The following is a 26,689-nucleotide window of genomic DNA, read 5'->3' as shown; positions in this document are numbered from 1 at the left end:
AGAGACGGATCAGATAGGTGGGGGAAAGTTCAGATCTCCTCTGGGGTATATTTATATATCCTCCCCAGAGCAAAAGGCTCGTTAACCTGTGACTGGCTATCGGCTTCCCCCATCAGTGACCTGATCCAGTCTCTCTGCAAGGAATTTCAACTGTGGATGACTTTACTCAACATTATTTGTGACCATGTCACCGGGGACACATTTTCCCCAACTCTCTGAAGCACTGCAACCCACTGCCTCCAGGAAGCAGGCGGATGCTGTGGACTCATGAAGTGGATTGGGGGCAGACAATAAGGGGTGGTAGGGGCTGTGGCAAACTGTCAGCCCAGACCTTGCTCAAAGTGACAGTCATGGCTGGGCTCCAGAGCTTCATTCCCAGACGGGAACACTGGCCCTGTATGGCCAGATCTGCTGAGTTTATCCAGAGCGACAGGATAGCTGCATTTATATGTGAAATGTCCCATTTTTAAAGCAGTGTGGGCCAACAAAATAAGCCTGTTGCAGTTGAAGGCGCCTGCACTAAAGTCACAGGGAATGACAGTGATCTCTCTCTATGCATTGACCACAGCCTCCCTTCTCCCATGAGGGTGGCCTTTGGCACCAGGCAAGATACAGATGTGTGGTCTGCCCAGTGCCTTCCTGCTAGGCCAGACGCATCCCACCCCTGCACCTTTGCCTGCTCAGTGCCTCATGCCAGGAGGCCCTTCTTGACCCTCTCTAAGTGCAGGTGGAGTATGGGGTCACGAGGGAGGCTGTCTTTGTGATTTGTGAGAAGTATGTTCACGAGTGTGCACGGGGTTCAGACCTGACGACTAGCTGGCCTGCCCACCGGAGACCTGGGCATTCCCAGTGCTGGCCTTTCTCCCACCGGAGACCTGGGCATTCCCAGTGCTGGCCTTTCTCCCACCGGAGACCTGGGCATTCCCAGTGCTGGCCTTTCTCCCCACCGAGTCTTTCTTCATCCACTCACGAGTTTACTCATCGCCCGCCATGGTCGAGACAATGTGGTCTCGCTAACTTTAGGAGGTCAATGGCTTCGACCTAAAGCACCCTTCCCAACACAGGCTCCGCCTCAGGCTGGCCTGGCAGAGCTCTTACAGTTGTGATGCTCGGACTGCCTCCCCTCTGGGGCCTCTGGGGAGGGGTCCCAGCGCCTGTGCATTTATGAAGCTCCTGCAGAGATCGCTGGCTCTTTAAGCTCAGGCACTTCCACGAAATCCTCAGCCTACCAGCATGTCTTCCTCAGAATGTCTCATTTTGTGTCTGCTCATTTGATACTTGGGACCAAACCAAAGTCAATTAGAGATGACCCCTTAAGGTCAGGGACCATATTTCAGCACCTCCGATGGCATGTGGTTCGGGGAACATTTGTGACAGGGGCTCCGCTTTCAAAATGACCAGGGTTCTCACCGTGTGAAGCTCTCGTTAGGAGAGAACTGTCGGCTGCCTGGTTAATAAGCTAAGGGAACCTCCCTCTGGAGAGGCTCGAAACTGAAGCCCACATGGACTTAGGAGGTGCAGGACTATGGCAGAGCTGCATGCCGTGCAGTAAGAGACAGCACTCACCAGGGTAGTCGCCGTGGCTCCGGGATGGGAACGTTCACCACTGGGCTCCAGCCATTTCTGGACACGTCAGCGCGTGGGATACGGTTCACGTGAGCGAACGAAGCCAACCCAAGGAACGGGACCGGCCTCAGTGTTCAGATGTTAATCCGAGTAAGCCCCAGTGGTTGATAACCATGACGTTCTGGAAACCAGACACCGTAGATCATTACACAGCAATGTCAGGAAGGGGGTGGTGCCCTGAACCCTCCCCAGTCCCTGGGTTCAAATCCCAGAGGCTGACTGTGGTTCTAGGTTTTTTTTCTTTTTGGTGGCACATAGGGTCACCTCTACTTAAGGCCAGGGACACCTTTCAGCACGATAAAGGGCACGCTGCAAGTGGCCGGTGTCTATTTTTCAGCCGTCATTTCCAGCTCACCTTGCCAAATGTGACCTTAAAGTGGGTAAGGAACACTACTGAACTCTGTCCAGGATTTTTTTTTTTTTCCAGACAGTAACTGCCCATAAACCAATCAGGGTGAGGAAGTTAGGGGTGTGAACTGCAGAGTAACATACTTTTAAAAGACAAATTACACCCATCCCCGGGCACATTCTATGAAAATTGTGTGGTTAAGCAAACAAATGCAACTAGAACTGGAATATCCCATCTCTGGATGCAGGCTAATGGGTCCGTGTCAGCTGGCTTGCAGGCGGGCCTCGTGGTCACTTTGCATAAAGCAAATCTTGTTCGCCTCCTTCACCTTATCTTTTCTCTGCCAACTTCAAAAGCTCAAGCGAGCCCTCTCCCAGAAGGGTAAAATTTCCAGGGTGACAGATGCGAAGAGCAAAGCAACTTGAGGTCAAAGGCAAAAAGAAAACAGTCTCTCATCTGATTAATGGTTTGAATTTAATTAGTGGGAAAAAGCTCAAATCAGACAGTGTGTGACTTGGTCAGGCCCCAGGTCCCTTCTTGCAAAATTGCAAACGGCAAAAGGGTGGGTTGGCCTGGGAAGGTTGACCTTTTCGAGATGCCTGCTGGTTTTTTGCTGGTCTAACCGGCAAGTTAAAGAGGAGTTTAAACAGGCACGTTGGTGATGTTCCAACCTCGTGGTTTAAAGGGTGGCTTTAGGGTTGTAAATTCTGAGGTTTTCAAAAATGAAATAAAGTTTGGAAAATACGGCAGCAGCACGTTCTCACCCTCTAACCCTATCACCCTGTGAAATGGGAGGAGCGGACTTAGAGACCTTCTAGGGAGTCTGGATTTAACATTCTCACAGCCATAAAGGGTAAATCAGGTAGGGATGTTGCCTTTTCGAGATTAAGTTTGGTTATTTAAAACAGGCCTCACATTTGTTCACTCATTCGTTCATTCCACGAGCACCCACTGCTACTGGGGCAGCCACGATGGGGCGGGCGTGAGCAATTCAGACAAATCCTCCCGAGAATGCACCGCAAGCCCAGGGAGAGCAGTGACTCAGCCAAGTTCACACCCAAGTGTGCAGCTGGGTCTGGATGAGCATCTCGCTTCCTGAAGCCCAGCCACCACCACCCCTGCCTCCCGCCCCCACCGTTCTAAGAAATCTGCAACCCTAGGACTGCAAAATGGGCGAACGGGTAATAGTATTTAATGTGATTTTTTTATTGTTATGTTAATCCCCATACATCATTAGTTTTAGATGTAGTGTTCCATGATTCATTGTTTGTGCATAACACCCAGTGCTCCATGCAGAACGTGCCCTCCTCAATACCCATCACCAGGCTAACCCATCCTCCCACCCCCCTCCCCTCTAGAACCCTCAGTTTGTTTTTCAGAGTCCATCGTCTCTCAGGGTAATAGTATTTAAAAAGGGTTGTATTTCAGAGGCATTTAGGACACTGTTTCTCCACCTGGCTGCATCTTAGAATTTCCTGGAGATATTAAAAAAAAAAAAAAGGAAGGAAGGAGACACCTGCCCTCTCTCTAGATAGATCCAGTCAGAGTCGCTTGGAGGTGGTGCTTGAGCACCAGTCCTTCTCGAGAGCTCCCTGTGAGCCTGGCGGCCACAAGGGCACTCCTGGCCTGCAAGGCATTGCGGACGGGTGGCTCAGCGAGCTCGAGCATGGGTTAGCTCTGGGCCGAAGACCAAGCCCAGGCCTCTGGGCAGCAGTGGGGAGCACAGTTCTTCTGCTCTAGGGTCTACTGGTGGAACGCTGGGTCCCCCGACACCCTGCCTCTCTGTCCCCCTCCCAGTCCTGTTCTTTCCCATCTCCTGAACTGGTCTTCACTGTCCTCCCCAACCCCCAAAGGCCCCTGTTGTCCCCCTTCCTCCCCAAACTTCTTTCAGACTTTCGTGCTGACCTTCCCCCACCCCCCAGGCTTCTTGCTGATCAGAAAAAGCCCTCTTCGTGCCCCCTGGTTTGGACTTCCATTTCCCAACTGTTTTAAATCCTAGGATCTTCCCTACATTAGGAAATGGATATCACAAAGGCACAATAGCTCCAGCTTGGGGATTCCATGTCTGAGGTTTGAAAAATAGAGTTTTCGTCCTTTATCCCTGTGAATATTCGAATAGGGACCAACCCCTGTGCATTCTACATGTGATCCCATCATACAAACTTTCTACCTTAATCACATCTTCAAACAAAAAGATGTAGCATATTTTGGCTCAAAAAAGACCCTCATAAGTATTGGATGAATGGATGGATGGATGGATGGATGGATGTGTGGATGGATGGATGGATGGATGGATGGATGTGTGGGTGGATGGATGGATGGATGGATGGATGGATGGATGGATGTGTGTGTGGGTGGATGGATGGATGTGTGGGTGGGTGGATGGATGCATGGTGGATGGATGTGTGGATGGTGGATGGATGGATGGACAGACATGTAGATGGATGGATGGAAGGTTGGATGGAGGGATGGATGGATGGATGGATGGATGGACAGATGGATGCATGGATAGATGCATGGAATGATTGCTGAGAGCCCCAATTCTGAGGGCATGTGGATCTGGATTTGAATCCTAATTGAGCCACTTACTAACTGGTGACAGGTTTCACAATGACTCTGAGCCTCAGGTAAGGAGGTTCAACTTTAGAGGGTATTGGTGAAGTTGAAATTAGGTAATTTTTGTAAGAACCCAGCAGAGTGCCTGGCCCAAAGAAAATGACTGATTTTCTAAACTGAAAACAATAGCAAGTTAAAATACCCCCTTTCCTGGCCCTGTTTTGGAGAGAACATCAGCCCCAAGGATTGAGAATAGCTTCAGAGTTCAGTATAAATAGGGTTTAAATAATAATTTTTATACCAAAAGGATCATATTTCATATACCATTCTACAACTTCCTTTGTTCGATATATTTCACCCACACTATCTTATTCACAATATCTTGTCCACATCATTTTACAAAGATACGTCATTTTTAGATGTTTTCATAATATTTCACCACATGAATAGTCCAGTGGACTTTGGGTTGTTTCTAATGTCTTATAATTCTAGGTTCAATGATGATCCTTGAACACAAGTCTTCATATTCATTTTTTAGAGGGGCAGACAATTGCTGGAAGTGGAATTTCTAGATAAAATTGATAAGGGATAAGATGACAATTTAATAAAAAGTGCCAAACTGGCCTTTCCAAAATGCATTCCAACCATGCTTAAGAGGACCTACATCCCAACATCCCAACTAACTTGGAATATTTTGGTCTTTTCAATTTTGGACAATCTGGCAAACAAAAATTAAGTCTCCTTTTCAAATGTGTGCCTGTATTTGATTATTAATCATGGTGGGCATATTTTACATGTAGATTGGCCATTTGTACAGTGTGTTTGTGAAATGCTTATTTATGTCCTGCCCTTGGCTCATTTTTCTCTTTCAGCTGTTTATATTTTTCATATTGATACAGAGATGTGCTTTTATCATGTGGATCTTAATCATATTCTGCCATATGTATTGCAAATTTCCAGTTATTGAACTACCTCCCAATCTTCCATTACAGATCTCTATAAGATATAATGTATATTACTCTTTTTTAACAGAGACCACTGAACATGATTTAACATCTTACTGATGACCCATAACCTGGCCCTTCTTCATGCACTCCCAAAATTTGTGCAATTGTTGGTCCTCTCAGTAAATGGCCTCACTTTGCCATACTTCTGATTACTTTTCTCTACTTCGTTATCTTGGTATTAAAAATTATATTCTCCCCCAATATCCTAAATGTACTTTTCTCTCTCAGCTACTGCTGGGCAATCCACCGAGTCTGTTAGAATCATGCATAAAGCAGGAGTCACTGGGTCACCGATAAGAGCCTGTGCTCTTTCCTACTCAGAAACCAAGAACCCCGTAGCAACACTTCAAAATTCTGAGTCCTTTTGTATTTTCTTGCTAACCTCCATTGTTTTTCAGCTAGTTTAGGGTGCTTAGCATTTGAAAGCACAGTTAGGTGAGGTGTTACTCTATTCCAGAGGCCCTTAAATAGAAGCCGGTAACCATGTCCTCTTTCTCGTGGGTTGACCGACTGTCAGACCTCAGACTTCATTTAGCCCATCCTTGCCCTGCCCAGACTTGGAAACCCTTCAACAGTGCCCCCAGCCAAGCGGTCCTCTAAGCCCTCTGGACAGTTCCCGTGGTGGACAGAACTTTCTTTAACCAGCCGTCATCAATCAAACAATATGTGGAACGAAATTCCCCAGAACATCCGCCCCTGGTCCCAGCTCTGCCTCTAGCTGGCCTAGCCCTGCATGTGTCTTCTCCACGGGCAGAATGGTGATGGCTGTAGTCGGTATAGATCTCCCTTGGTGGGCCTGCACCCCTCCCCAGCAAAAACACCCCCTTCCGCCCTAAGGGATAAACACTGGCTTTCCAAGTCCCACTGGGACTGTGGGGCCAGCCTGGGAATTCCACAACCTGAGCTGCTCTGGGCTCAATAAGGCACCAGACCCGAGGGGCGCCAAGCTCCGGGTGAGGTCATCGCTGTTCCAATCCCATTTAGCCTTCCCTAAACACTGCAAGAAACCTGCCCACCAGGCAAGTCGATATTAAATGTCAGCCTGAAAGGGTTCTAAATCAAGGCAGGTTAGGTGTCTAAGCTTCTTAAATCTTGGCCGCTGCTTTGAATGCTGGCAATTGGCTCCCCTTTCCTTCAGAGAGCTTCTGATTGTTTTGGCAACGTCTTTGACTGTGATTCCAACGTCAACTCTTCTTGAACCCCCCAAAAGGAAAGAAATACGCACAAAGCAGGTATTTGTTTTTGTTCAACAATCTGGTCACTCAGAAATGAGAACTCAGGCCTGTATGCCCAGATGTTCCCCTTGAGGAGGGCATGACTCCATCAACCACCTAGCACCAGTGGCTACCACAGGGGTCCTGAGGCCAAAGGTCTGGCCCGTGTCATGTTCTGGCAGAGGGCAGGCTTAGCTCAGCCTGACACAGGCACACGGAGTCCCAACCCTGTGCAGGGCAGAGCAGACAGAGGAAGATAAAGAACACATCACTGGGGAGCTCATGTGGTTGGCCAAACCCAATGACCACCTTCCCTAGAGGTTAAAAAAAAATTGCTGAATACCTACAGTCTTGGGCAAGAATATGAACACTTGGAGCTTTCCTTCTCTGGCCTTGCGGTATTTTCTCATCTGTCAGTGAGTGTTTGGACCAGGAAAGACTGAAATCCCCCATCAAACCTAATGTTTTTAGAGTCAAGTGGGTTACTTGGTGGGGAATGGGCACCAACCCATCTCTGCTGCCTTCACTCTCCTCGTGCAAGGAGCCAGCACTGCCCACTCGGGGGTGCCCCGTGGGCCCTCAGGAGGCTGCAAGATTTGTTGCCAGCACCAGCATGGCCGTCACCGTCACTATCATCAGCCATCATCCTTCTCACCTGGGTTTGCAGACATTTAGATGGAGCTAACACTCAGGATGGTTAGCGGTCCTTTTAGAGGTGACACACTCACTCCATGAACATAGGATCATGTTCGATATTGACTATTTTGGTTTTCATCTTGACAACACCCCTTTGCCTCAAATTCCCGTCCTTCTCCATTAGCACACAGGGGCGCACACTCTATGAACGGTGTGGAAAGTGGTGGCAGAGCGAGGTGTCTCTTCCATCATTGTGTGGGGTGATTCTGTAAGCACGATGCAACACGTAAGTACTGAAACACAGCCCGGGAAGAGACTAGTAGACTCCGTTTTGACCACATCCTGTCATCTGTCTGTGGTGTGTCCCCATTTGCTGAGTCTCCAGTGAATTTCCTGCACAATAGCGGGCAAGGGGGGAGAGTTTGAGTTTCCCTCTTTTCTAAGCCAGATGACAAACTGGGACAGAATTATATGTATAATGTTTTTCTTAATCTCTCTTCTACTGCTTGCTCATCTATACAAAGACCTTTCAGACCATCATGTAGAATAAGAAAAGGAAGAAGGAAGAAATTTCACAATGTATACCTACATCAAGTTATATATCGAGTTATACACCTTAAATATATACACTTTCTTTTTTTTTAAGATTTTATTTATTTATTTTAGAGAGAGAGAGTGCACGTGTTCGTGAGCCAGGAGAGGGGCAGAGTGGAGGGAGAGAGAGAGAGAATCTGAAGCAGACTCCGCGCTGAGCACAGAGCCCGAGGGCGGGCTTGATCTCATGACCGTGAGATCACGACCTGAGCTGAAACCAGTTGGATGCTCAGCTGTCTGAACCACCCAGACACCCCAAATATACACTTTCTATATGTCAGTGATATCCCAACAAAGCTGTTAGGGAGAGAGAGGGGTGGTGAAGAGAGAACAAATCTCACCGTACCAGGTTCGCCCTTCCTTCAATGAAATACGGAATGAAAGTATTTCGAAAGAGCATTAAGAATATATCCCCAGAGTCACTGAGTAAAATCAAAGTCTTGATCACTGTCTGCACTAGAGGTCCCCAAATTCTTAGGGTGACCATATAACTGGTTGTCCAAACTAGAGCCCATTTAAGAATAAAAGGAGACACTAAAACCAATTAGTAGACATTAATTAGTTAACAATCACCTCAACTTAACTGTCCCAGCCCAAAGGGACTTACAGTCATCCTTCAGACATCAGGCCTTGGGCTCAGTGGATCTATAACAAATTTTCACCAAAGGATAAATGAGAGAAATGAGGGCCATATAAGTATGCATGAATTTGTTCACGATTATCTACTGCCCTGTCTTGAGAAGGTCTATCTTTCATCTGTAATGATGTTCTTCCCACTTTTTTTGTGTGTGTTAAAATGTTCTTTTCAAAATAAATTAATTGGTTATAGAGGTAGATAGTAGGAATTTGTCATTTCTGTTCAACTGTTTCCTTGTTATTTTTCAAGTACTTAATAGATACAATGAAAGTTTGTAAGCCTAGGTCAATCCACCTGATTAAAAAAAAAAAAAATTCTTGGTCTCTGAAATCACCAAATCTGGAGCCACTTATCTGGACCTCTCTAGCTGAGCACAGAGAGGATACCCCGGGGTATTGCCCTTTGGCTGCCCGACATCCTCACCCTTCTGAGAACCACCCATTCCTCCAACCACGCTGTATCAGTTCCTAGTGTTTAACTTGGATCCCCTCCCCACAGACCATTACAGAGGGTCATTCCCTGAGTCCCACAAGAGCAGCGCACCCCACCCCACCAGCCCATCCCCACCCACCCCCACCCCAAGCAGTGGCAGCTCCTTCATCATCACAGATAGGGGAATTTGTCTCAGAACCATCTGGCGGGCATCACTATGCAAACGATGTCCCCACTGAGGGAGCCCATGGCCAGATTGCTATCTCAAGACCCCATGTTGGGCTGCTGTTATTTTTAAAGACAGCTCATTCAGCCACTGCAGGGAACTAATTTCTTTTCAACAAGGCCTGCAGCCCTGCCTCCACAGCACCTATCCAGAAGTTAGGGAAGGCAGACAGAGATGGAGGGGGGTCGGGGTGGGGAACTATGATTAGCACAATTTCTAGGATCAAAGTCCTTTATGACCTGAAAGATCTCAGGCTGTTAGATTATAAATTGGGGTTTAATTAGAGCCTTGTCAATCAACTTTTATCCCTGCCTTGGTTAGGGGCAAATGGTTCTTACTTTGTCAACTCATTCATTAAGTCTTTTGGAGAACACAGCTCAGGTTTTTATGTCAAGCAGAGAAGCAGACGTGGGTGGTTGCCCACTCTTAGACACGTTTTTTTTTTCCCCTTTTTGGAGAGTGGAAATGCCTTTCCTTTGCTTTAGAAAAATAACCAGATATATAGAGGTTTAAAAGTCTTGAAGCATCTATGTCTTGTTAATTCTCGGGCAAAGACGAAGGCACAACTTATTCTAGAGGTCGAAGAGCCTAAGGTTTGTATTAACCACCTGACTCTGAGTTCTATTCTATACTAATACACTTGGGCAAACTATTCAGCTTCAGTGGGCATCATTCCCCTCCTCTCTGTGATGATCGTGTGATGGCATCAACTCACAGAATTGTCCTTCTTGTTATTCTTTTATTCAACTACAATTATCTGTCACCTACCATGTCACAGGCTCTGGGCTAGTTCTGGGAGTCCCATTGCCAATAAAACAAAAGCCCTTGCAGGGTTTACATTCTGGGCAGAAAAGGGCAGAGGAAACCCACACCAACCAACAAATAAATCTATGATGTAATGCCCAGGAGAGGTAAGTGCCATGAAGAAAAACTGAATAGAGTGTAAGGAAAAAAATAAGAGGGAGGTGCTAATGACTTCGAGGAGTTAGCATGGTGCCTGGCACATAATAATGGTCAAATAAAGTTAGTGATGACGATGGTGGTGTGGATGATGGTGATGATGATGGTGATGATGATGATCATGATGACGGGGTGATGATGATCATGATGATGGGGTGATGACAATGGTGGTGATGTCAGTGGTGTTGATGGTGACAATGGTGATTCCTGAAACTCTCTGGCACACCAGATCCCTTCCTTCATTTATTTCCATCCTTGGAAACAACCTTTCAATGATCCTATTTGGGGTGTATGAATGCCATAACCATGCCTACTTTTTCTTTTCTCAAGTTCAACTCTTTCCCTTAGGTCTGGCTAAAGGTTTTGGAATAAGCTTTCAACTAGACCTTTATTATAAAGCAACACACATGCACAGCCCAAGAAATCATCCAAACTGCAAAAGAAAGGGGTTCCTTGTGTTTTGCTACTTGGCAACGAGCTTGTCTTAAATCAGAACAAGACTGATTCTGCACAGATAGGAGCTCTTGGAACCAGCTCTCCTTGCTGCCCCGAGCTGCAAGTGGCTGAGTGCCCCTCAGCCACACCTGTGCCTTTTATTAAATTCTGGGAAGAAAACCCTTGGACCAAGCTGTTCCATTACTAATTTAGCACTGCAAAGCAAAACAGCAATGAGGAATGAACTTCCCTTGGCCCTCTGGCCCTTATGATAAGTGACCAGCCCTTGGCAAAATAGAAACAATGGTCATTTCCCCACGATCTAGGGACAGTGGCAGAACAGTCCCATTCCATCCGTGTTTCTGGCTGCCTCCCAAATGGGAGGCCCTCGTGTTCATCTAGTTTTGGATAAAATCCATGCATTTGCCATTGAGGCTGGAACCAGGCTAAGCTGGAGAACGAATCGTTTTCAGATTTCTCTTCCCATTTCCATGAGCAAAGGGGGGCAGAGGGATAAAAGGAAATGAAAAGTCACACTTGGGGAACCCATGCATTGCTGTTTCTGCTCATCCAAACACATTAAGAATGAAAGTATTTTGCTCTCTTAAGGGTCATTCAAACTAATATTCTACCACCAGGAGGATAAAAATAAAGTTCCATTACTTGGGGATTTTTCACTGCAGTGAAAACATTTCTAACTTAAGAAAAGAAGGAATTCATGGATTGTTCTGGGATAGCCCATGGGCTCGACAGGAGCTTTAGAATGAGGTCCCAGAGTGTGGGGAACCCAGATAGCCTGAGGGCCCAGCCTGACACCGCTCTCAGAATGAGTCAACGCCAACTGTTTCTAGCCTGTGCATCAATCGACACTGATTCGAAATCCAGGGGGCGCAGAGCTGGTCAGGTTGGCCCCACTTGAGTAAGTGACATGTTCCCTTGCTGGCCGCGGGGGATGTACGAGTCTGCTCAGGCTGCCGTAACAAAATGCCACAGAATATCATAGACATTTATTTTCTCGCAGTTCTGAAGGCCTCAAATCCAAGATCTAGGTGTTGGCAGGGTACTTCTTCGCAAGGCCTCTCTCTTCGCCTTGTAGATGGGCTGCCTTCTCGCTGGGTCTTCTCCTGTCCTTTCTTCTGAGCATACACTCAGAGACAGAGCCCTCAGGTGTCTCTTCTTCTTCTTGTAGGACGGACACTGACTTCATCAGAATGGGCCCCACCTTTATGACCTCATTTAACCCTGACCACCTACTTGAAGGCCCCTCTCAAAATACCCACCACACCGTAGGTTGGAGCTTCAATGTATGCATCTATGGGGGAGGGGCAGGTAACAATTCAGTACCTAGGAGGGGAACCAGCGCTTTGGCTGAGAAGTCATTTGGGGTGTGGAGGTGGACACTGGGCACACACAGTGACATCACCCACAGGGATCTGCTGACTTCACCTGGCACACACAGTGGGATAAACGTGACCTGGTGCCATCCTCTAGGACTCGCTCTGGGGACAGAATGTCCTGCACATGACGGCCATGCAAACAAATGGGAGCTATAGAGCCGAGGGGTGGACGTGTAGAGAGGACGGCTCGCTGTGCTGGCAGGAGGGCGTGAGGAGGGCTCAGAGTGAGGGCAGCAGGCTGAGCATGAGCAACGTCACTGACGGTGAGTCTGGTCAGCCCCCCCTGGATCTTCAGGGCACGCCATCTGCCTGCTGTTGTGGGCGTGGGCCCCAAGTGGGTGTGACCAGAATACAGCAACCCCATTGTGGGCGAGCTCACAACCTTGCTTTCGCAAATGCCAGCTTTTCTGGTACCCAGGCACCCCACACCCCCACTGCTCCACCAGCTGGAAACGCCTCTCTCTCCCCACTTAATACTTGTGGGTCCCACATCCTGTCCTGGAGCGTGACGCCACAGAAAGGCACAGATTCGGGGCCCGGGGAGATGCCCCTTACAAGCCGGGCGACTCTGGGTGAGCGGCCTCACCTCTCGGAGGGCCCCTTTTTATCATTTCCACAGTGAGGACAGCGGGGTGCATCCTTCCTGACCCACTGGCCCAGAGTGGGATCATAGCCAATCATGGAGGAGAGCCTCAGTCCCCAAGAGCTCTCGGCTGTAGCTCGTTCAGTTACTCATGTGTTTATTACTACTTTCCTCTCGGGACCGTGGACATTAGTCATTTGCTGAGTACGTCATTCAACATCTTGTCCACGCACGGGACTATTTTAAAAGGTGGTATAATCATATTGTTCAAGGCTCTTGGAGATACCAGATGAAAGGACTGGTTTAACTTGCTGCGTTTGAACCAGGGCGACCCATGTTTTGGTGAAGTGATAAGTTCTTAATGTTTACTATCTCATATCAATTATAAGAGTAACGCACTTTTTATGTTAGAAAATTCTGAAAATGCAGAACAAATATGGAGAAGATAAGAATCACCAGTAATGTCACTGCTAAGGCATGATCACTGAATAATGTGATACATGTTTTAATTCCCCAGGAGCCTCACCCTCCGCACTCACACAGGAGCACACGTTCACAGCGCACCACACACTGAGACCGAGGCTGCGTCTTTAGGTTCTGCACGAGGACAGGGAAATTCAGGTCAACATCTGCACAGCTTTCCCTCACTCGGCTCGTTATTCATAGTTATGATCAGATCCCCTCATTTTGGGCACTGACATTCCTCCTAAATTTACCCTCTTATAACTGCGGTGATAAACCACCCACATTCTTGCACGAACTTCTGTGTGCGTCTCAGATGGTTTCTGGGCTCAGCCCCTAGAAGCAGAATTACTGGATTCAGGAGAGAGGGATTTAAGTCTCTGGGAATTCGTGCTCTGGGCGGGATGGCTCCCCTTGCCCGAGTCTTGCCATCTCTAAGTGTGGCTACTGCAGATTGCCCGGGGTCGCGAGCTCCAGCCATGCTGGCCCGCCGTGGGCCCCGGGGCCGCCTGCCCATCCTTTCTGCCTGTACCCGTCCCCCCTCGGCCAGAACCCACAGCCCACAGTGCCTTTGGAGCTATGGGGCTGGTGCTGGGGTGCGCTAGGACAAGAGGGGTCACGGGTATTGGATATGGGGGAACCAGCCAGCCTTCGGCATAAAACATCACGAAGCTTTCAGTGAGGACAGCCAGGAAGTGGCAGAGCTGGAAGGCAAGCCCAGGTGGTCTGGCCTGGAGCCGCCGTCCATCCGTCCATTCCGGATCGCAGTCCAGGGCCCAGCACTGGGCACTCAGCAAAGAGCGACACAGGAAGAATACAGGAGCCAGGCAGGAAAACAAAGAGTAAGCTACAGATGAAATAACCTAACGGTGTGACTGTGGAGAAAAATCTAGAAGGGAAGGGGACGGGGTTGAAGGAGAGGCGGGCCCGCGGACGGCTGTGAGACCACGCCCTTGCCGTGCGCAGCGTCACAGGCTTCGGGGCTCGAAGCGGCAGTGGGCGAGGGTGGGAGCCAGGAGGCCCGCGGGGAGACAAAGGCAACAATGCAGGTGAGGGAGGATGTGGGTTTGGCCCAGGGTAGGAGCCACCCAGGCAGGAGCGGATGCCTGGGCCACGGGATTTGCTCAGCGAGCCCTGGAGGCGGCCACCACCGAGGGACCGGCAGGAATGCAGGGAGAGCAGACACTGGGGCGGGGATCAAGAGTTCAGGCTTCAACAGGAGGAATCTCCAAATCCAAGAATCCGAAGGAGTAAATCTGACGACGCAGATAGAGTGCGGCACATGGTGCCTGGCACCTAGAAAATACTCAAAAATATGAACTATGTGACCGGTTCTGGAATAGCTTGCGGTGGGCAGGGCTCCGCACCACGCACGCAGCCTGCTCAGCGCTATCTTTCTATCGTGGCCGGCCTCCTTGCATTTATCTCCCAGTGAAAGGCCCAGGAAATATGAGCTGACGCTGGATGCGGGCCATCCCAGGCAGTCAGGGAAGATCAATGCCCTGTTTGAAGGGGGAGCTCCCGGGGTTCACGCCGCCCGCGCACTCTGAAACCTGATCATTACCGTGTCTTTATGAAGATAGAATCCCTGACAGGTGATTATTTTTACTGTCCCACTTCATATCAAACATGCTCAAGATTAGTCACTTGTTAAGGGCCGGCTGTTGACGGGGAAGGGTGGAAGGGGCAGGCAGGGGTTCCTGCTGCTCTCTCCAGGAGCTCATTACGCTCAACAGCGGGTTCCCCCCACCCAGAGCCCCGACCACGGACAGCAGGGAGCTGGGGGCCCCAGGCTCTCCAGAATGCCCGAAAAGACTCTGCAGTGGTCTCTGGGCTTGACAGGCTCCCATTGACCATTCAGGTCTCAACTGAAATGTCACTTCTTCCAGGAAGCCTCCCTGCCCAGGGCCAGATGAGTCTCCCGCATCATGCTTGTTCCTCTTCTCCCAGCACTCTCTATTCTCGCACCGATTTTATTAACCATCTGTTTGACTTGTTCAGCACCCATCTCCCACATGACACGAGCTTCCTGGAGGAAGGTCTGTGTCTCTTGATTTCACTAACCACCCCACCCCCAACCCCAGGAGGCTAACACATGGTAGGGATGGGTCAGGACTTACTGATCGGCTGTTGACAGAGTTTGCGCAGAACGGAATGGGAAAAGCAAAATACAAGTACAGTCATCACTCTGGGCCTTGTCGACGTAAAAGATGAAAAACCAAACTGAACCAAACCCTAGATGACAGGCATTCACTAATAACCTAAAACCGCTGGCTCCAGTCTGTGGCTACAGATGTTAGAATAACGAGGAGACAGAATTATTTTAAGGGGTCTGTGAATTCATGTTGGGCCAACTATTTGCTTTATTTAAATTTATGTTTTTTATTATGAGAATTTCCATAGTAAGGAGGGTAATAGTGTGATGATGTCCCGTACACCTGTCAGCTCCATTCCACAGGGTATGACATTTCCTACACTCTTAAATAGATACCTTGAAAAAAAACAGATGTCTTCTTATAATAATAGCAAAAGCATCTTTACAGAAAATATTCTGTCCTGCCCAGATGAGCTGGACTATGATTTTTTGAAGTGTGTGTTATTGCAATGATGGCTTTTCTAACTTAAAAGTGCTCCAGATTCAAAAAGGGCTTTTTTGTCAGGGGTGTACTTCCTTCGTTCACAGATATTAAAAGTACAACGGCCATCCTGAGGGGCCTGTGACATTTCTTGACGTCATTTGTGCAAAGGACAGGAAGCTGATCTAAAACCTCCTGTCTCTCTGGGTGGAAACTGCAAAGACAAGCCATCAGAGAGGCTTGACTACCCCCTCCCCCCACCATAGAGCCGCCCCAGGAGAGAAACGGGAGCTAGACAGGAGGAGACAGGAAGGTGGCTGTTCAGGGTGAGAACGGTCCAGCAGTGTCTCTGGTTTCCAGACTGTGTGGGAAGTTGGGTCTGGATGTCCAGTACATGGGATCTTTAACAGATATCGAAGTTCTGGTCCATCTGCCGCGTGCTAACTGCACCACATTGCTGGACTCCTTTCACCCAGTCCCCCGTTCGGTCATCAGCAAAATGAGTATAGGAATTCCAGCCTCCCACCCTCTTTCCTCGGGGTTAAAGACCCAACTGAGATTGCTGTGCACATTTTAAAGAGCACACTGATGCTTTACCGCGATCGGGCCTTTGTGAAGAGTCCCTTGGTCATCTGGGACCTTGAGGCTTCTGCAAGCATCCTCCCCTAACCCATTCCCCCAGTGTCTCGGGGGTAGCTGCCCCACCCCAGGCCAGAGCATCTGACCCACTGCAAAAGGCCCAATCCATTAGCGGCTTTGTCCACATCATGCCAAACAACTGCGGCAGCCGACCCTTCTCACTAAGAAGACCAAATGGCCTTGGGACGGTTGGAGCCAAACTCTGCCCCCAGCACGCAGCCCAGACTGCTAGCCTCCCACGGCAGCTGCCTGGTCCCCGCGCAGCCGGCTCCCACCCGGGCTTCTCTCTCATTCACAAGCCATAGCCAGGCCCCATGCCTGGAGATGCAGGGATGGGATCTCTGGCACTGGGATCGGGCAGCGGGACCTGCTGGGAGCTCCCCAGGTCATTCTAATGCGCAGCCAGGGTTGAGAACTAGCTGGCTAATCAATCCACTCAGGGCAACCAATGTGCCTGTTCGAATCCAGGAGAAATGAGTCAACCAAATCCGTTGTTTGATAAAATCATGCTCTAACCAAAAAAATAATAAAAAGTTTATCCAGAGGGAGATTGACCCACAAAGGTCGAACAAACCACCACTGGCCTCCAGCTGTCAATGGAAGAGATTCCAGGGGATGAGTCACCGTGAGAACCTGGCTGGCTCGTCCGCCTCGAGCTTCACCTGGAGCGCCACGCTGCCCTGCAGCCACACACGCATCCAGCCACGGGCGGAGGAGAGTCACGCAGGAGCACACCCCAGAGCAGCCGGCTCCAACAACAGAGCTCCGTGATGGCCCCGATGGGTCTCGAAGCGTCGTGTGAAGCCAGCAAAGCAATTTGCAGAGTGAAAGTACAATAGGAAACTGTTTCTATGCAGCATAAGAACATGAGCCTTCATAACGTGTTCTGGATGAATCCACATGTGGCCACATATAAAAACATGCGCGGGAATGACAGACGTCAACATCAAGGTGGTGGTCAAGTCTAGACAAGGAAGCCAGGGCAATGGGACCAGGAGAGGTATATGGAAGATCTCCAATGCATCCCTCAGGTTTTCTCTCATAAAAACAACAACCAAACACACAGGGGAAACGTTAGTGTTGGTTAAATTGGGTGGCACGTATATGGTGACTGGTTGCTTTATTCTCTGTGCTCATCTGCATGCTCCAAGTATTTCAGATTTTTAAAAGATCAGACAACATTTCTTCCTTCCTGAGCTGGACTTTGGAGTCTAGATCTTTCCGGTTTTAGACCTAAATGAGGATTTTACATATCTCTGTTGAATGTCAACACTTTGGGTCCTTCATTCCAACTTAGTACGATTAATTTAGTTCATAAACATTTATAACAGGCACCTGCTAAACGCCAGGTCCTAAGCTGTGGGTTTTTAGAGATGCTTTGGACATAACTGTCTACTCTCTTTTGAATTATTTCTTCCTCACACACCTCATGAGTACTGTTCCTGAGTTTTGCGAATTCTACAGTTTGATGAAATGGTTTTTCTTCAGCCAAGTAGATATATACAAGTAGCGAGTAGGTTTGCTACACAACAGCATGCTTATGCTTAACACCACTGTTTTGTGCATTTAAAAATGGATAAAACAGCAGATTTTATGGTATGTGTTTTTTTGCTGCAGTAAAAAAGAACAGTGAGTATGACAGAGCTAACTGCAGAGCCCTGTGGCAAGCCACTAGAGACTTCTCTCCATGGGAACTTTGCCATCCTATTTGAGTGTGTGCACGCGTGTGCACGTATGTCCGTACGCACATCTCACATACAGAAATGTAGCCCGAGTTATAGGTGGTCAGTCCATGAAGAAAAATCTCTCGAAGCATCTTGAGACATTTTCAGTGTTTGCTGCGTTCGTAGAAGGAAAAAAAACATAAACTTGGTTGAGCAGAGATTTTCCGCGTCTGTTGTGAAGTGTCCCGTGTGCCAATGTCACGGAGGAGAGGGAAGCCTGGGTCAGCCTTCCTCTGGGGGAGGGTTTCCCTCCTTGCTCTTCACCTGGTCAGCTGGTTACAGGTCTGCGCGCGGGCTCTGAGACCCCACGCCGGGCGCTCACGTCCCTCGCTGACGCCGCGACCGCCCAGTGCAACAGATGCCTCCTTCTTCCGCGATTTTATCCCTTTTACACTCACCTCTTCCGGTGTGCTTTTCTTCACTGTGCCGCTCTATCAATATTTAGTTTCTAAATATTTAGTTTCTAAATTGCTGTTCTTGTCTTGTTTAGCCAGAACACTTCATCCCAACGAATCACTTGTAAATTCATTCATTCACCACAGAGGTTCTCGGCCCCGCTGCAAAGAGAATCACCTGGGGAGCCTCAAAAAGACATCCCGGCCCCAGAGCAGACTACTCAAGTCTGAATCTCCGGGGCGGGGTCCCGGACCAGGTATTGTCTCAAGCTTCCCACATGAGATTACTGTGCGGCCAGGACTGAGAACTGTGGATGTCGTAGGTATTAACTACACCCCTCTGTGCACCAAGATGGGACTGTTGAGGGGGGTAACAAGGAGGCCTTCCTGAAAGAGGTGTCAGGCTGCATTTCCCAGAGCACAGCAGCCGCAGCCACCCACAAGCTCCTCTGGGAAGGGGCGTCCACGTTGCTCCTGGTGCGCTCACGTCCACCTCTCCCCACCTGGAACGTGGGCAGGCCCTGCAGCTGCTTTCACCGACGACGAGCAATGGAGGGGGACTCGGGGGACTCTGTCTATCCCTGCCCTCACCTGGACTCTGCTTCCTGCAGGCAGCTTCTGTCTGCATCTCCTGCAGGCAGCGGTCTTACCGCATCCCACCGTTTTTGACAAGTTGTGTTTTTTCATTTTCACTTAGGTCACCGTTCTTTTAAAAAATGTCTCTTGAGACTTCTTGGATCCACAGGTGATTCAGAAAAGGTATGTCTAGGAGGAACCCCTGGAGGAGTTCCTGCTCAGAACCCAGCTGTCGTGAGGCGGGGAACCATGGACCAGCTAGCAGCCAAGCTGAGCCCCCGGATGCCCCCACTCGGCCCTGTGACTGAGCCCCGGATGCCCCCACTCGGCCCTGTGACTGAGCCCCGGACGCCCCCACTCGGCCATGTGTCCTCTCCACCCCACCCAGCACCCCAGGAGAGCTACCGGCTCACCATGCGTGTCCGTAGGGGCTGGAGAACCCAGGCGATTTCCTTCATGGCTTTGGGCTCAGCGTGAGGCTGGAGTCAGCTTTGCTCTAGAAGGTGTCGGGACACGGCTTTTAAAGGTCGTTTCTCCCACTTATCTTTGAGGGTTTCGCGTATGATTTGGTGACAGTCCAGTGATGACAATCTCCCTTCTAAGTAGCTGCACTGTGAGCTGCTTCCCAGGCAGGCCCCAGCGATGTGGTAGCACGTTAGACCTTCACCAGCAGCACCTGCTGGCCTCTGCCCACCTCCACGGTCGCTGCCGGCTGTTCTCAGAGAAGCTCTGCAGTAAGAGTCTCCCCAGTGAAATGCAGACACGCCTGACTCAGGACGTGGGGGCCACGCGTGCTGCAAAGCTGTCCCCGCACCCACGCTCCCTCCGTTCCCGTGCAGAGCAGAGACCAGGTTTTCCAGGGCGACCCCCTCTCTGCCCTGAATGGGAGGGTGGGCTTGACCCCACCCCAGATCTGAGGTGCCCTTGCAACTCAGGTCCGGCCCATAAGGCTATCACCACCCCTGCCGGAGTGATTGGTTCACGACACGTGGCCCAGCGTGGCCGATCAATGCCACAGACCCCGATCCAGCTCTTGGGCAGAGCTTGACGTTGCTAGGGAATCGCCTCGCTGCTTCTGGGGAGAGCCAGAAGAAGAATGAAACCAGAAAAAGCTAGGTGGGGATGAAGAGAGCCGGAGACCCGAAGACGCAGCGTGAGGCCGCGGGATGGAAGCACGTCTGCGGCGGGACCGCCTGGGGATTTCTGAGTCCACACTGGGTCATCTCGCCCTAAACCAGGCACGAGTTTTGTTTCTACCACTTGTCACTGCAGGAATCTCGAGGAGACCCCCCATGTGGGCAGCGCTCACTGGCTGGTCCCAGGGCAACCGTGTGTCCTCCTTTCCCGGGGCCGGTCCTGGTGCTGCGGCAGCTCTGTTCTAATTACCGGCAGCGTCCCCTTTACCCTCGGGGGGATGATAAACCAAACAGTCGCTCTTCCAGTGATCTGTCACTGGGTAGCCAGCTACCTCAGAACCTGGTGGCTGAGCCCAGCACTGTCTCATGGGCACACAGTCCTGCAAGCTGGCTGGGGGGTTCAGCTGGGAGTTCTTCTGCTCTCTTGAGGGTGGTCATTTGTTGTGAGGACATGTGGCTGGCAGCCGGCAGGCTGAGCTCGACCAGGACGCTGGGATGGTGTACCTCCTTCTCTCCACGTGGCCCCTCCAGCAGGTGATCGGACCTCCTATGTGCCTGCTCCGGGCTCCCAGCAGCGCAAAGGACAGGCTGCCAGGGTCTCTTACAGCGCAGGCCTGCGAGGGCCACAGCCTCCCTTCCACCTTCTTTTAGTGGAAGTGGCCACGTTCCCAGCCCAGGTCCGAGGAGAGGGGACTGACGGGGCTGTGAGTCTCTGCAGGTGGGGCTCAGTCCACAGGTGGAGCAGCGTCAAGGTGACCCCAACCACCTGCTCTCTGGGGCCCAAATAAGAGCCTCGGTGGCTCATGCCAGTGTTGTGAGCTCAGTGGGGGGAGAGGACACGCAACTGCCCACCTTTCACTGCTCTGGCCTCAACACAACGAATTCGGGGACCCCTACTCCAAGTGCTAGCCCCAGGGACATCCTCATCGACTGCAGACTGGTTAGAAATGAGACTCCCAGACCCAGCGAACCAGAATCAGCCTTGTAACAAGAGCCTTGGGACGCGAATGCATCGTAAGGCACGAGAAACATCACGCCAGATTCCACGCTGTCATGGAGAACTCAAAGCCGGGTCTGCACAGAAACCACAGAGTCAAGGCAACAGCTACGCCCCTGGACAAGCCACGTACGATGCACCCTGACATCAGGCCCAACACATCTGCCCCCAGACCCGACCCGAGACGCAAGGCTCCTGCTCACACCCAGCAGGGCAGAGGGGCAGCTCGGTCTGGAACAACTCCCTCCTGGCACGCCTGGACCTGCTCTTCCATCCTCCCTTCTATAAAGAGAGAGAAGGGGTGACTCTGCTGCCCTCTGGGCCCTTCCAATCCTAAGACTCTGGGAATCCAGGAAATCCCAGTTTAGATCTGCGGCCTCAGAAGCTGGCAACAGACAGAGTGGACCCGGAAGGCCCTGCCATTGTGAGCGCGGAGTCTAGACGCTGACAGGGAGCCACCGAGGCAGGAAGAGGTGAAAGTGCCCTTTCTCAGCAGTGGCCTTGCAGGAAGCAATAAGCAGGCAGGGCTCGGCAAAGCCCGCTGGGGCCGCAATCTGGTTACCCCCGGGCACGTCCAGCACACGGTTATTGTCCTGCGGTGGTGGTGCATGTCCAAATACTCACACACCCAACCCAGTGCTTCCTCCCCGATAACGCCAGCAGCGGGAGACGCCCCCGTGTCATCCTGCACAAACAGGTGATGTTTGTTTACCGCGTGTAAGAGACAGCCATCTGACCAGCCCATGCCAGCTGAGAGCAACGGGGTCTGATAAAGGCGGCTTATCACAAAGGATTAGCCAGTGTTATTTTCTCTTTGTTTGTTTGAAGTTCGGTGTTTGGACAATCGCTGTGAGCCCCAGTGTGGTCGGGGCCAAGTTTAACAATGGCCACGGAGACCGTGGGGCTCGTTCGGTGTAATGAAGCAGAATGGGTGGGGCCGGCGCTGCGTGTGAGGGGGGCTCCGCTGCAGGGTCAGCAGGCTGGGCTCTGACAGCTAGCGACCAACAGCTAGCTACGTGCGGCCAAACCTCTGTGTGCCCGGGACTGGTGCTTCTCAGCCTGGGCCGCACATCCCAGTCCCCCGGGCACCTTGGCTGCTCCAGGCTGCACCGCAGGGCAGTGCAATCCCAGGCTCCGACCACTTGGGGATAAAATGCAGATTCTGAGTCAGTCTGTCCCAGGTGGGGCCCGAGGTTCTGCATTCCTGACCCCCTTCAGGGATGCTGATGCTGCCGGTCCGGGGACCACGCTTTGAGTAGCAAGGCTGAAGTGAACAGATGTGGGGAGGGGAGAGGGATTCTCCGCTGTGGGAGATGTGACGGCTGAGTCGCTACTGACGCGGGAGAGACGAGCCGAGCTCAGAGCCAGGGGGGCCTGGGCAGCGGTGCGGGACAGAATGGGAGGAACAGCCTGGGCTTTGTGGGCAATCGCCAAATATGGGCCAGAGAATAAGATCTCATGGTAGGATTCCTTTAAAAGCATCTCTGCTGAGATAGAATTCACAAACCATTCCATCCAGCAGTTTCAAGCATACAATCAGTGCACAATTCCCAGAGCTGTGTGGCCGCCGCCACGGAAACCTAGAACGGCTCCCTCCCGAGGGTGTTACTGCAGACTGGAGGAGACTAATGAGGTGAGCCCTTGGCTGGGAGCCCGGGCAGCAGCCCATCTGAGGGGGAGGAGGACGAGGCTGAGGGTCTCGGATTCTGAAGCCCTCCGGATGCCCCCAGGCCAGATGACACTCACTTCCTCCTTGTTCGCTCACCTTCCACACCCAGTAGCCTCCGGACCGGCCAGGGGCCCCGTGGGCCAGGGCCTGGTCTACCCCTCCCCGTAGCCCACACCTGGCCTGCGCAAGCACAGGGGCTGCCGTGAGGACCTGCTTGCTGAGAGTGTGCTCTGAGGCCCCCCTCGGCTGTGGGGTGGAGTCCGGAGACAGGCAGGGTGTGGAAAGAACAGAGGCACCATCCAGACGGTTTCATGTCAGGCTCACAGTTGGCACCTTGAGGTCTTCTTCTGTCGAGTGCAGAGGGAACCCCTCCTGGGCGCATGGCCATCCCAGGGCCCAGGAACGGCAGCACCGAGTACTGGCTCTCGTCCCAAGGGATGGTCCGAGCAATGAGTGGACTCAAAGGCTGGAACATGCCGAGGAATATAAAGAAACAGGGATTTCCTTGAAGGTGGAGATGTCTTCAGGAACAAGCCCCCATCACTGCTGATCATTTAGGAAAACACTTTCTCAAGACGTTAAGCGGGGGGCGTGCGTGAGCTTGACCACCATCCTAACCTGGAGCTTCTGGGACAGACCCTTCCTTGGGTAAATCACAAATTCTCACCAAGCACCGACTGTACGCTCGTGTGGGAAGCTGACCAGGAGAATGATGGTGCCATTGAGGAAGTCAGGGGACCCCAAGAACAAACTCGTCCAGGACAACCAAGAGCACAGAGCACACGCCTCACTCAATCCAGTGTTTGAGAAGCGCGGCCAAGACCACTACTTCCTGCCCACCGTTTTCACGGGGGATTTTGTTCAGGGTGGCCACGTACCCCACTAAAATCTCCACTTTCCAGAGTGTCTTGTTAGAGGACGAGACTGGATGGGGTTTTAGAAGGGCATTTTAAAAGAGAGATATGCTCGGCCTTTTGCTCCTCACCATTTTCCCTTCTAAATGCCTGGAATTACGGAAGCCAGGCAGTGACAATGACGGGTGCTACCAGAGGGTGCAGGGCAGGAAGACTCAGGCACCCACACACCGTGATGGCATTTGGAGGCTAGCACAATGGCCCTGAGGTATCTACCTGCAGACATTTGTGTGGGAAACAAGCCAATAAATGAACACACGAGAACTGGAGTTTGCACTCGTACCAGAAAGCTGTCACCTGCCCAGCGTCTCCCTCCGCCCCCTACCCATCACACAGTATGGATGGCAGAGATAAGGCCAGGTAAATTCGGCCACTTTCAGCAAGATTGCACGAAAATGCCCGGCCCCATTCGCTATTCCAGACAGACGGCAATGGTAGGGACATCCACATCCCTGCACGGCAAGGTTTCTCGGCCTCGGCACTGTGACCTGGGGGCTGGTGGGGCCATCCCATGCGCTGCAAGATCCTGAGCAGAATCCCTGGCCTCCACCTGCAAGATGGGATGCCGATAGCAGCGCCCCCATTGTGACAACCAAACATGTCCCTGGGCGGGTGTCCTGGGCAAGACACGGGGTCCCCGTTGTTGTAGGAACCTGAGGCCGACTCTGTGACATGGTGCCTGTATGGGATTTAAAACTGAGGAGGGGGGCGCCTGGGTGGCTCAGTCTTTAGCACCTGCCTTCGACTCAGGTCATGATCCCAGGGTCCTGGGATCGAGCCCCGCATCGGGCTCTCTGCTCCGCGGGAAGCCTGCTTCTCCCTCTCCCGCTCCCCCTGCTTGTGTTCCTGCTCTCGCTATCTCTCTCTCTGTCAAATAAATAAATATAAATCTTAAATAAATAAATAAATAAAATAAATTTAAAAAATAAATAAAACTGAGGAGGACCAGGGCCTACCTAGTGCTTTCCCGGCATCTCTTGCTGCCAGGTAAGAGGCAGTGAAGGAGGAGGTTAGGAATGGGGCTGGAGAGTCAGGGAGGAGGCCACAGCAACAGCCCAGGGGACACGGCAGGGCTTGCCCAGGTGTGGCATGCAGCTTATGAGAAGGGAGGTGCTCCAGACGGAGTCTGAAGGTGGGGCTGACACAGTGGGAAGAGTGGAGGTGGTATTTTCTGAGACGAGAAAGACGGGGGGTGGGCGCCAGTGGACGGAGAAACCAGAGGTGCGCAAATGGTGGTGCTGATGGGCGCCGACAGGCTCTCCCACTGGCCAGAGTACGCTCTGTGCCTTCCGGAGGGAGGTTTCTGCCTCTGACACGTTCCTTGGCTTCAGAAGACCCACTCACCTGCACAGGGACCTCTCACAATGAAGGCCATGGCCTGCTGGCCATGGGGTGTGTCTGGAAAATCCCCAAACATTTTCCCAAATGAGGCTGAAATCCACTTTTTCAGATCCCTGCAGCCATTCAACAAACTCACGCAGTGAGAGCACGCTCCGGCGCTCACGGGCAGTCCGGCCGTGGCACCTCTGGGGCCCTAAGGGAACAGACTGACCGCTGATCCCCACGGGAACCTGGTCCGGGAGGAGTGACAAGCACAGGCAGCCCCTGCCCGCACGCGTGTGACCTCACGCGCAAGCCTCCACCCAGCCACAGCCATAGCGATGGCAAAAGCCACCGCCCCCTACCCACGCGGTCCCCCATGCAGGACGGAACACCCCGTCTGTTTGCAAGCTGACACGTCTGGAATGTGGCCAAAGCACCCAGCGGAGATCGCAGCGCCCTTATCTGCACCACCTGTTTCTCATGAGTAAATCCTTTCACACCAAAATGACATGAATGGAAGGTTTAAAGGGGCACAGGCTCGACCTAGTGCTGCCCTGAGTTCCACACAAGCAGCACAGATGGCCCCAGAAAACCCCTTTTTGGGGATTAAGAAGAATGGAGAAAGCAGAAGAAGAGCTGTAAGAGGCAGACCAGCAAAGCCGGGTCGCTCTCAGTCGGCAGAGATGCACCCAGCGCTCCTTCTGCTCTGGGGCCTCAGCCCGGCAGAGAAAACACGCACAAGCTGGAGGCGAACCGGAAACAGATTCCCATTCGAAACCCACGTAGACCAGAGAACAGGAAAGCAGATTTTCCAGACACACCCCATGGCCAGCAGGTGGACAGAGTTTGCACCCCTCCAGCTGACATGCTGGTCGCCTTCGGGTCACTGCAGCTGGCGGCACGGACTAGGGCAGCTGCAATGACAAAACTCAGTGCGGTGTAACCCCAGGGCTGGCCGCGAGCCCACTGCCACCTCTGATTCCAGCCTCCACGGCACAGGCAGAAACAGCCCCGGCAAAGCGCGCCTGCGACTTTACGGCTTGCAGTCAGAAGACACGTTACTTTTGCACACATCTAACTGACCTCTCCCCAGGGGCACAGAGAGATGCAGACGTGCATGCGCCTGGACGCGGAGACCCCCACCCAGACTCCCTGGCATTTCCTTCGGCTTCCCAGATGCACACAGGCGGAGGCTGTTTCCACGGCCACAGTGTTACTACTGCATGACGCGAGTCCCGGTCCTAAGAACACATGCCTAGCGGGTGGCTGTCAGGTGCACAAGCCCTGGCCGCGTGTGGCCATGATGTCATTCTTTCATTCGCTCAGCAATTGTACATCGAGTACTCACGATGTGCTGGGTGTCAGGCTGGGCAATTTACAATCATCATCTCCTTTAGTCTTTGGAATGACCCTATAGGACAGTGCCGACGTCACCATTGACTTCCAGACAACACAGCCTACTACAGAAGCAATGCAGAAGAGGAGTGTGTTTGGGAATCTCTCTCCCATACTCCGGGAGGGCCAGAATCAGACCTGGAGGCCCTGCAAACAGCTTGGATGCCCAGCTCAGCTCCGGGAGATGCTGTCACGGATCAGAGGCCAGCGCCGGGCGGTAGGGACAGGGCG

The sequence above is a fragment of the Halichoerus grypus genome, chromosome 15 (genome assembly GCF_964656455.1).
Source record: "Halichoerus grypus chromosome 15, mHalGry1.hap1.1, whole genome shotgun sequence".
Lineage (NCBI taxonomy): Eukaryota > Metazoa > Chordata > Mammalia > Carnivora > Phocidae > Halichoerus > Halichoerus grypus.
The sequence above is the reverse complement of the archived record's forward strand: the minus strand, read 5'-3'. Positions refer to the sequence as shown.